The sequence below is a fragment of the Alligator mississippiensis genome, chromosome 12 (genome assembly GCF_030867095.1).
Source record: "Alligator mississippiensis isolate rAllMis1 chromosome 12, rAllMis1, whole genome shotgun sequence".
In the NCBI taxonomy this organism is placed as follows: Eukaryota; Metazoa; Chordata; order Crocodylia; family Alligatoridae; genus Alligator; species Alligator mississippiensis.
Window position 1 is genome coordinate 53,210,818 of NC_081835.1, and position 11,949 is coordinate 53,222,766.

The 11,949-nt window shown below is 47.3% G+C and overlaps 1 long non-coding RNA gene across 1 annotated transcript; it reads right to left on the reverse strand.

Annotated features, from left to right (window-relative positions):
- Positions 1 to 7: 7 nt before the first annotated feature.
- LOC102563631 (uncharacterized) lies at positions 8 to 4,674 on the reverse strand. Its single transcript, XR_363745.4, has 3 exons — positions 4,549 to 4,674; positions 3,555 to 3,659; positions 8 to 839 (listed from the first exon to the last, which is right to left on the reverse strand). It is a non-coding gene; the product is annotated as an uncharacterized LOC102563631 (long non-coding RNA).
- Positions 4,675 to 11,949: the final 7,275 nt, after the last annotated feature.

The window sequence follows — 11,949 nt, forward strand, 5'->3', positions numbered from 1 at the left end:
AACACACTTTCTTCAGTTTTGATTGTAATCTTTATTTCTGGTTGAATTCTGGGTTTGCATCACAGGAAGGATTCGGACACATTCGTCTCCACACAATGGGAGTTTGTGAAGCTGTCTTCATTGCTCACTGTGACAATACAGGAAGAGTTTCTCATAAGAAAGGAAATTGGCTCACCACATATCAAGAGCTGGGCCCTCCAATGCCTACTTCACATGGTCTAGTGTTGAACCTGGGTAGCAAGGTCACCACTTTCATCTGTGGAAGGGAGAGTCTGGCTGTGTTCAAAGCACTACCAGAATTGGGGGGATTTCTGCTGGGCCAATCTTGGTTGTAAATTGGCATAGCTCCACTGCAGTCAAGGAAACTGTAACACCTGACAGGCAGGGAAGCAACACTGAATTAACACTAACATAAGTGAAAACAAAATTTGGCCCTAATCACTACAGAAAAACACTTTTCCATTGTGCTCTCTGGCCCAGACATGGGACATAAAGGGCATGGAGCGAGCCCCTGACAGCCAGGAGTTACAGCTGCTGCTCAGGTGTTTTAATTCATGTTCATGCAGGGAGGTCCTGGCAGCAAGAGGTGAAGAAGGACAACAGGTATCATTGTACACAGGTGATGGTGGGTGGATTTGTGGGTGAAACATTTCTAATCCCTGGGGAAACAGGAGCACACCAGCAAGGCATGGTCAGTGAAAATGGTGGCTCTAGGGCTGCCAAGGAAGAACACAAGGCCAGCTACCCTCAGGATCTACAGGGTTGTTCAAGGATGAGACCATTATTCTTGGTGACTGAGTCTGTCACTCGTGGGCCTTCTGATGTCACTGTGTTTACATCTGAAAAGATGGAACATCAGAAAAAAGAGGGAGAACCATCATTAGCCACAGGAATGAAAAGGATTATTGCTGTTGACAGAGCTTCAACATTAGCTAGAGGAGATTGCATTACAAGCCTGCCAGCAGAAAATCATGAGAGTAAATCTGAGAGAATTGTGCCAGGTCAACCTTAGACAACTTTGCCAGTATAGTTACATTGGCCTAAGTAGCAGAGAGACAATTTAGCAAGCAAAATTATGCTCTTGTTGGTATAGCTTGTACTGGACTGGCAGGTGAAATGCATTATAGCACAAAAAACCCTTTTGGGTTTGTGTAACTGCTTCTATGCTCTGGTTTCTGCCCATATAGAAATGTGACATAAACAACACTCCTAAGTGATGCTGCTTCATCAGAAGGATCTGGCTTTACCCACCATGTAGATCAAAGTCAACACAGCCCAACACCAGCTGGGGTCTAGCCCTCTCTATCTTCACACATTAAACCAGATCCTCAGGTTCTGTCAATTGGTGGAGCCCCCTTGATTGCACTAGAGTTACTCTGGCATAGCAGCTAATGAGTTTTAGCTGGTTCTCTTAAAGGGAGTTAATGTCATCATCCACGCATCTCATCCCATAGCAGCGCTGAGCATTACATGACCCCCATTACAGGCCTAATTTTAATTCAGCCTGTTTAAAACAGTTTGTGTTTAGCTTATAGTTAAACATTAGACAAACTAGGCTGCCTTTGTTGCAAAGAATTCCGCACACCCTCACCTGTGTGGCAAGACACTGCTCCTGAGATTAACACCAACAGCAGTAATAATAATAAAGCACTGCTGCTCCTCCCGCCAATTTTTCCCTTTATGAGCATTGGGAGGGAAATTTCCAATCACAAACCTTATTTCTTTCCATTTGCAGAACAGAATTAGCAGCTCTTGGCTGACGACAGAGCTGTGTGTGAGAGTCTTGGCTACTCCTGCTGTTGTATATAGTAACTCAGGATGACAAAGCCCAGATCCTTTTAGCTGGATCCTGTTGTGAGCTTAATCACACTGGGTGCCTCCCCACGTGCAGGGGCATGCAGTTGTCATGGCAAAAATGGCAGCAACACAAATTTGTGCCACTGTTTTTTGCTGCTGCGCATACCCCTGCATGTTGGGTTGGTTTGGGATAAATTGTCCCAGGTGGGATAGGGCAGTTTGGGGACGGCACCTTTGTTGGCCCCAGCAGCCTTACCTGGGGTCCCGGGGGCCTCCCGGGGCAGCGGCAGTGCTAATCTGGCCATTTGGAGCATGACTTTGGCTGGCCAGCCTCTATTTTTGGCATCCCATGCTGAGTGCACTGTGCCACTTTTTGTGGCAGGTTTGTTTTTTCACACCAGGATCTCCCAGTGTCAATTTTTGGCACTGTGCTGCAAATCTGCATGGCAAATGGGTGCGACATTTGCTGTGCAAATTGGGTGCAGATGTGCAGTTTGCGGTGTTTCAAACCCCACTTGCAGGCTTGTCTGCACATGCCCACTAGAGCCAGTCAGGACATACTCCCCTGAGTTCAGTGGAGTTATCAATGGTATAGAACTGGTGGAAGTGAGAGGAGGACCAGAATCCTTTACCAGGTAAATCTTCCCCATATGGCTTCTCTTTGAAGCTGGAGAAATGCTTTGGAGCCTTCCAGCCCTGCTATATAACTTGGCCCTCCAGCTCTGGCTCACATGGCTCAATCTACCACCCCAGTGCTTCTGTATTTACATTTTAATCATAGATACATGGGCAACACACTAAAAGAACCAGAACAGCAGCTCAGTTAGACTTATCTTGGCATAAAGGAGCACAGGATCGATGCATTTTACATACAGTGAGCACAAAAGTGCAGGTCTGCTGAGCAGAACGCTGTATCTCACAGGGCTGATAATGAGAAAGGGAGGAGGCACAGCAGGGAGTGTCCCAAGTGATTCAGTGGCAAGTATCAAAGGTATTGAATTGCAGGCGGGTGAATGTGTGGCAATCTCCCCAGATATTCCATGAGCAATCTGCCAAGTCATACTGACTGGTGGGTTTTTAAATGAACTGCCTGTTTGACTGATGCAACAGGGAGGGAGGGAGTACTGGCAATGAAAACAGATTTTTTTGTGTTGCTGACCCTGGTGTGTGATGATGCGTTTTGCTAACAGGATATCTGATTATAGGAAATAACACAGGCTTTCAGAAAGCCCCGTGGGGAGACCTACATCTGGGAAATGCAGGATGCTAAACACTTAAACAACATATATCCACACACCCCTGTGATTACCTGCAGTACAGCTTTGGCTATGGTTGTTTCTCTCTTTAAGGGTCTAGAACAGGATGGTGGTGTTGAAAATTAAAAAAAAAAACAGAGGTAGAAAATTAAGCAGGAGAAATGACAAGAAAATGATGCCACTGTTGCAGGATTAAACAGTGTGCTTCTTGTTCAGGGAAAAAAATCTAGTAAGCAGGAAGACTCTTGGTCCTCTTTAGGAGATAGCAGGACTGCCAGGGATGGTACAAACTGGGACACACAAATGATACATCGTGCACTGTGGATGGAAACATCTGACAGCCCTAGGAGTGACTCGATGATACAGGCACATAGATCAGGTCAGTAGCAGGGGTAGGACTAGAAACGGGATCTGAGTTTGAGACCTCTGCTCTAGCCATTACACTACACAGCCTCTCTAATTGTATGTTATCATGACAGTCCCAAGAAGAAATGCACATACTTTGGCTCTGGTTGTGGTCAGCTGGCTGGGCTGTGCAGCTAGAAGGCTCCTCCTCGTCTCTCCTGCCACATAGGCTCCTAATCTTCCCTGACACATACCTGCAGGCTGTAGAGATAAGGAAGGAAACTGAAAATATTAGGAGTCCTCTGAAGCAAACTGGGAGAAAAAGCTTCACAGGGCACCAAAGTGAAAGGAAAATTCCCAGGAGCACATTATCTCTTATGAATCATCTTTGCCGGTCTAGCAGGTATAACATACCTGCTATACAACAGGATCAGAGCTTTAAGATGAAAGTATAATTAACAGAAAATCTATTCTACAGAACAGAATATGGTAGTTCAGTTTACAAGCTGGTTCAAAGCCCTGAGAGAGATTAAACCGATAGCACAGCAGATCCTGGTCCACAGGAGCAGAGGAAGTCAAAGCAACTGGAAGCAACTGGAAGAAATGGGCCTGGCTGTTTGCTTACTGACTCCACTTTTGTCACAAATAGCTCCATGAACTTCAGAGGAATAGCTCCTGATAACACCAGTGTGAGACCAGTCAGATGAAGGATTATTTTAATAACTAAGCAATTTTTTCTTGGCTTCCCCAGCTGGCTGCTCCATTCTCCTCCCTAGTCCCCATCCGTATCGGCCTTTTAAAAATCATACGATGATGCTGTGGGTAGGGGGAGCTGCTAAGAGTCCCTGCTGAGAGGACTTCAGATACCCTTGCACTGACATGGCAGCAGTCTCCTCTCTGTGCCACAGCAGGCTGTCTGTGACAGCAGAAAATTGTCTATCATCGATGATTAATGACAACACCTGACAACATCTGTGATTTCAGTACCAAAGCCCTGTTGATGAAGACCTGGTAATGCCGACTGCATTTCAATGCACTCGATCTTCAGCCTTCCTCTGCTGATAGGGGCCATAAATTAGAGAGACTGAAGATGGATTTACCAAATAGAAATCACCCTTGACTCTATGTTACCTTAAGAAGTTTTTCTTACCATTGATAAGTACTCAGACCATCTCCTTCAGGTCTCCACACAAGCTGTGCTTTCTGGCTGGCCTTTGCTGCCCTTCTCTCTGACTTGCATTCAGCTGGGCTGCAGTTTATTTTTCACAACACTATTTCCTTCTTCCCTTCCCTCCCTCTGGACGTTGCCCCAGTAACCTGAGTCATGTGGTTGGCAGGCATGAGTGTGCAGTGTGAAACATTTTGATTGTGCAATCCAGGTAGAGTTAGGGGGATGGATTTTGGCTCCCTCTCTGGGGTTGGTTTCAATCTAATGTATGCCTGTGAAAATCAGAAAGCACCATGTGGGCATCAATGTAGGAAATTTATGTAGTGATCAGCTGAAAACCCAGACTGACCATATCTGCACTGAAGCTACTATTGCTGATGGAGCTCTAGTGACTTAAAGAGTTGCAACAAGGATACATTTTGGCCCAAGCTGTAGGACATACTCCATCACAACTCATTCCTGCCTTGCTCTTGTTTAAGTTTGGCTCTGTTCCCTGGGGGCTTTTTTCATATTATGGGATGAATTCCATGTTCCAGTCTTTCTGTGGAGCCAGAGGATATGGTCTGGTGATACATTTGAAGCTTATATATGTCCTTCCTTTCCACATAGACTCCAGAATCTGGTCTCCCTTCTCTTGTTTGTCCTGGCCTCTGAATCTACAAGGTGATGGGGAAGATGAGTTTTGCGCTGAAGGCAGGAGAGATGTTAAATATGCTTCAAGTTTCTCTAAAAGAGTCCTCCCAAATTCTAGCACTGTGAGGACTGGGTCTGTGAGCTTAGATGGAGTTTTGTCCTCAGGAATGACTTCAGATTGTAAGCAAAAATATGCATACATTTGTGCTGTCTCAGTGAGATCTTCCCTTGGGTTTTTTTGTTGTTTCTTTCATCTAGTTAAATCAGAAAGCTGTGCCTGTCTCTCATATAGGAAAACAGCTCCCTCATCAATACATACCTTACCCAGTTAAAGTGGATTCTGGGACCAGTATACCAGGTCTGGGATAACATAAGGACATAGGAATGCCCTGGATCAGACACATCATCTAATATTCTGTCTGAGAGTAACAAGTGCCATCTACTTCAGGGGAAGAGGTGGGAACATCACATTAGGAAAGTATGGGATGATTTGCCTCCCCAAACCACCCCATGACAAAGGTTTCACTGCAATCTCTCATATTTAAGATTCAGCATATGTCCTGAGGCACTGGGCTAAAAAATTACAACACATATATCCATGACCTGATCCAGCAGTATGTGGCATCCCATTGGAAGCTGCAATGAAAGACCAAGGATTGGAGGGATATCTCCAAGGCACTCTCTCCTCTCAGCCCTGGAGGATCCCTCCCACACACATTGATGGGTAAGTGCTGGTGGAGCTTGCTGTGCTGTTGCTTGTGTTACACCTGCTCTTTGGAGACAAAAAAAGCCCTTCTGCTCCCAACTCTTGTCAACATTTCATTTTTATTGGGGAACTGAGAAGGAAAACAAGGATAATTTTAGGCCAGGTCTTGTGGGTTCACCAAGCAAAGAGGAAGTATGAATGCTTCTGTGATGAGAAGTTTGGGCCTGTTCCTGGAGGAGATGCATGGGTCAACACCCATTGTGCCCCTGGGAGCTGAATGGACTCCACCCAGACTCTGACCTCCACCAGTGAAGAGCCTGGTGGTAAGTGAGCTGGGCCAAGAGAGGGTGGGCAAGTGCAGGGCTGCTGAGAGGGTGCCAAGGGAGTGTATGTGGGTGTGTGTGTGAGTGCCTGTGTGCGTGCATGTGTGTGAGCATGTGGAGCCATGCTGGGTGACTTAGCTGAGCCTCCCAGGGAGCCCCATAACTGGAGCTCCATGAACAGAGCGTGCAAACAGGCGCAACTCTACTTGGGCATGGCAGTTTGCATGGGAGTTCATGCAGAAGGTGCCCAGAGGGCTGGTCCGGGCAAGGAGCCTGAGGCCAGAAGCCTGAAGAAGAGCTGCTGGGACCAGGCAGAGGCATGAACTCACTCACAGCCAGGCAGTGACTTGTCGTGCCCACAGGCATCCTGGCATCGTCAAGATCTCCACCCAGACAGAGTCCGAGACTCTGCCTCCGACCCAGGCGAAGCCCCTGGCCCCAGACTGTGGGGGCTGCCTGGCATGGCTGCTGTCAGCTGGGCAGGGGGGCACCTTCACTTGTGGGGTGTGCTTCCTCATGGAGTCTCTGGAGGGCTGGGTGTGGGAGCTCGAGGAGGAGCTATGCCAGTTGCGCACCGTCAGGGCCCACAAAGACTTCATTGATGGCTACTGCCAGACTCTTGTCCAAAAGAAGGAAGAAGAGAAGGAGATAGAGATGGTGGCCAGCAGGAAGGCTAACCACAAAGACCCACCTGGAGCTACCTGGAAGATAGTCCAGGAAATGCAGGGTCATGGCTGCTCCTCCCCTGGCCCTGCACAAGAGGTACGCTCCCCTCCTTACACAGGAGGAGGCTCCAATGGTGACACCGGAGGAGGGGGAAGATAAGCAGTGTGTTGCCACCCCCAAGAGTAGGTGCAAGGTAGTGGTGGTGTGGGACTTCCTCCTGCAGGACACTGAGGGACTCATCTGCTGTCTGGACCCCCTAGCCCATGAGGTGTGCTGCCTCCCTGGGGCTTGCATCTGTGCTGTTGCAGAGAGGATCCCCAGGCTCATCTGGCCCTCCAGTTACTACTCCATGTTCCTTATCCATGTGGGAACAAATGACATGGCTGGGAGTAATCCAGACCAGGTCATGAGTGACTACAGGGCTCTGGGGGCTGGGTACAAGGGGTCAGGTGCCCAGATAGTCTTTTCTTCTGTTCTCCCTGTTGCAGGCCATGGTCCTAGGAGGGAAGGATGCATCGAAGAAGTGAACCGACGATTCTGGTGGTGGTGCTACTGAGAGGGCTTTGGATTCCTCGACCACAGCATGCACTTCAGGGAGAGAGGACTCCTGGGAAGGGATGGCATCCACCTCATGCGGAAAGGTAAATCCCTGTTCTTGACCAATCTTCTGGACAGGGCTTTAAATTAAGATTGCTGGGGAATGGGGATACAGCAATTCAAGCATGCCCAGGGACTGTCACACAAGAAAGATCCATAGATAGGGACACTAGGAGAGCCACTCTTGTGGCTGCAATTATGGGAACAGTTCTTCTTCAGTGTGACAGGGAATCAAGGGCCTCCGCAGGTGGACTCAGGTACCTGAACACTAATGCCAGGAGCATGGGCAACAAGCAGGAGAAGCTAGACCTCTCCAGTGGGCGTTATGATCTAGTAGGGATTATGGAGATGTGGTGGGACTCCTTACACAATTGGAGCATAGCCATGGAGGGCTACGCCCTGCATAGAAGGGACCAAGTAGGGAAGAAAGGTGGAGGTGTAGTTCTTTATGTGAAGGAGCAGTACACCTCCTTGGGGGCTGTCACCAACTCCAAAGAAGGACGGCCTGAAACCCTCTGGGCCAAACTGTGTGTGGGGGGGGGGGGCATGGGGGGCATGGTGAGAGAGACCTAACTGTAGGTATATACTACAGGTCACCGAACTTGATCTAGAGTTCTTCTGAGAACTGGCAGAGGCTGCATGTCTAAACAATTAGACATATAAATCAGAGAGTGCTGAAGGACTTTGCTGAAGCCATTGTGGGACCACTGGCAAAACTTTTCCCAAACTTGCAGCACTCTGGAGAGGTGCCTCAGGACTGGAAGAGGGCCAATGTTGTGCCTATCTTCAAGAAAGGGGGGAGGGAGGACCTGGGTAATTATAGCCAATCAGCCTAACTTCTAGCCCAGGGAAGATCCTGGAAAAATTCATCAAGGAGTCTTTATGTGATAGGCTTGCAGAAGGTAGGATTCTGAATGACAGCCAGCATAGGTTTGTTGTAGTCAAGTCTTGTCTTACCAACCTCATCTCTTTTTATCATCGGGTAAATCACCACCTGGATAAGGGAGAGGAGGTTGACATTGATGGTGTTTAACACCGAAAAATGCAAGGTTCTCCACCTTGGGAGGAAAAACCTGCAACATGCTTATAGGCTCGGCAGTGCTACGCTGGTTAGCACTGCAGATGAAAGGGACTTGGAGATCATGATTGGCCACAAGATGAACATGAGCCTTCAATGTGATGCTGCGGCTAGTAAAGCGAGCAAAACCCTGGCTTGCAACCATAGATGCTTCTCAAGCAAATCCCGGGATGCCATTCTCCCATTGTACTCGGCCTTGGTGAGGCTGCAGCTGGAGTACTGCATCCAGTTTTAGGCTCCACAATTCAAAAAGGATGTGGAGAAGCTTGAGAGAGTGCAGAGGAGAGCCACACGCATGATCAGAGGTCAGGAAAACAGACCTTATGATGAAAGGCTGAGAGCTATGAGACTCTTCAGCCTGGAAAAGCACAGGCTCACGGGCGATCTGATGGCCACTTATAAGTTTATCAGGGTTGTTCACCAGGATCTGGGGGAACAATTGTTCACCAGAGCGCCCCAAGGGATGATAAGGTCGAAAGGTTATAAACTCCTGCAAGACCGTTTCAGGCTGGACATAAAGAATTATTTCTTCACTGTCCGAGCCCCCAAGGTCTGGAATAGCCTACCACCAGAGGTTGTTCAATAACCTACATTGAACGCCTTCAAGAGAAATTCAGATGCTTATCTTGCTGGGATCCTATGACCCCTGCTGACTTCCTGCCCCTTGGGCAGGGGGCTGGACTCGATGATCTTCTGAGGTCTCTTCCAGCCCTAATGTCTATGAAATCTATGAAATTGTATACCTTCACTTCCAAAAGGCCTTTGATCTAGTATCCCACAATGTTCTCATGAGTAAATTGGAGGACTGTGGACTCAGCAGTGAGTCAGCTAGGTGGGTAGGAAGCTGATTGTGGGGCAGGACCCAGAGAGTTCTAATGAACAGCTCTGTCGTCTTGGTGAGAAGTGGCCAGTGGTGTCCCTCGGGGTCGGTGCTTTGTTCAGGGCTTTTAAACATCGTTATTAAGGACTTGGATGCAGGGGTGAAGAGCTTACTGGCCAAGTTTGCAGACAACACCAAGTTATGGAGAAGTGTGGTCATTCTTGAACATAGGCTGCAGATACCGGTGGACCTAGACAGGCTAGCAAGTTGGGCGGATCAGAATCAAATGAAGTTTAATGTCGAGAAATGTAAAGTGCACCATCTGGGGACAAAACCTCCCCTTACACACCTACAGGCTTGGCAATGCCAAACTGACCAGCACCATGCATGAAAGGGACCGGGGGTAATAATAGACCACAGTATGAATATGAGCCGGCAGTGTGACACTGTAGCCAACAGGGCAAATAATACCCTGGCGTGCAGCAATCAATGCATCTCCAGCAAAACTAGGGAAGTGGTTCTTCTGCTCTACTCAGCATTGGTGACACCACAGCTGGAGTAATACATCCAGTACTGGGTGCCGCACTTCAACAGAACATGGTAAAGCTCGAGAGAGTCCAGAGAAGGGCCACACGTATGATCAGAGACTTGCACAGCAAGCCATACAAGGAAAGGCTGAGGGATCTGGGGCTCTTCAGCCTGAAAAAGAGAAGGCTGAGAGGGGACTTGATAGTGGCTTACCACTACATCAGGGGCATACATCAAGGGCTCAGTGAACAACTGTTCATCAGGGCACCCTTGGAGATAACCAGGAGTAATGGCCACAGACTCCTGGAAGACCATTTCAGACTTAACATTAGGAAAAACTTCTTTACAGCAAGGGTATCCAGACTGTGGAATAGGCTCCCTGCAGAAGTGGTGCAATCTCCTGCCCTGGAAATCTTCAAGAGGAGACTGGATAGTCATCTTGCTGGGGTCACCTGTCCCCAAGTTGTCTTTCCTGCCTGGTGCAGGGGGCTGGACCTGATGTTCTTCCGAGGTCCCTTTCAGCCTCGCAATCTATAAATCTATGAATCTATGAGATTTTATCTTCTGGCAGTTTGATTTAGTTTAGGGCTTTGGAGTCTGTTCACTGTCTGTCGCAAGGCAGACAAATTAGATAGCAGGACTGAAGTTTTGGACTTCAAAAATGAAACTTCTGAGTTGCACATTTTGCAGAATGTGCCTTCAGTAAAGGAGCCCTGGATTTCCTGCATTACTAATGCTGCACCCTAGATGGCGTTGGATTGAAAACAAAAGGTCTGAAGTGCCAGAAATCCTTCTGATTTATGGCAGACAAATTAACAAAAAATGTAGTGTGTGAATTAAATAAGGAGGTCATGGTTTAAAGGGAGAAAGAAGCCCATAGTGAAATACCTGATCCATTGCATGCACGTAGAAGTAAGGACATCTGCTGAAATGAGACAGTGACTTCTGTATAATCTATTTAACCCTGCTGACAAGACTCCTGGTCCATTAGCTGTTCCTGCTGTAATACTTGCTAGGCCTGTTTGCAGTTGGTAAATCTCATGGATGAAGTGTCGTGTCTGTTTGCAAACATGGCCTTCTCAATCAAAAGATCTGCTTCTTGAGGGTATTTTAGAGTCAGACCTCCTGATTTCACATACAAAATACATGTTTACTACTGTTTTATTCTTGCTATGGTGAGCAGAAAAGCAGAGAGTGAGGGAGCCAGCTTCTAGTCCATTTGGGGTAGCACCAACAGAACTGTTAGCCACATTCCAGTTACCGAATCTGCATTATTTATGAATGCAGATGACACACATAGCAAGAAGCAATCCAGATTCATTTTCCAATACCCACATGCATCTAGATGGATGTAGTTAGAAAAATAATGCTTTTCAAATCAATAATGGAATACATCTTAGATTCTCAGAGAACCAATAAATATAGGACAGAACCTAACAGTGACAGAGGCACTTTCTGAATAGCCACATCTGGGGCATATTGTGGTGTAAATGAAGAATAAGTCCATGGAAATGAACAGAGTTATACTGGTGAAAAATGGTTCTGAGGGGAGAATCAGACCTTTGGATGTTATCCCTTGTAGTGGTCCTTTGTTCTTGAAGCAGTAAAGAGCTCATGTGCTTTAAAATTGCTCTTAAAAGTACTGGCCTACAGCCTATTCTGTGGGATTGTATGGGGCAGATTCTTAGATGGGAGAAATAGGCATAGCTCAGCTGAAATCAGTGGATGTCTTGCCCCATCTATGCATACTTCATGTCCAGCAATTGCTGAGGGTGAATTTTTGAGTGACCAGGCTGTGCATCTGCTTCTAGAATCTGGTCCTAACATTTTTGCTTAAACAAGAACTTTTCCAGCTGTTGTCTCATTACCACTGCAGTGGCAGTGGGAGTTGCTGATAAGCTCCAGCTACTGTCCTCATTTTAATTGCAATGTTACCTAGACCCAGTTTCAGTGATGGCTATGGGCCAGGATTGTTTTTCTCTCAGCAGTTATTACGTAATGAGTGAATCCTACTTTCCAAGAAAGGCTTAGT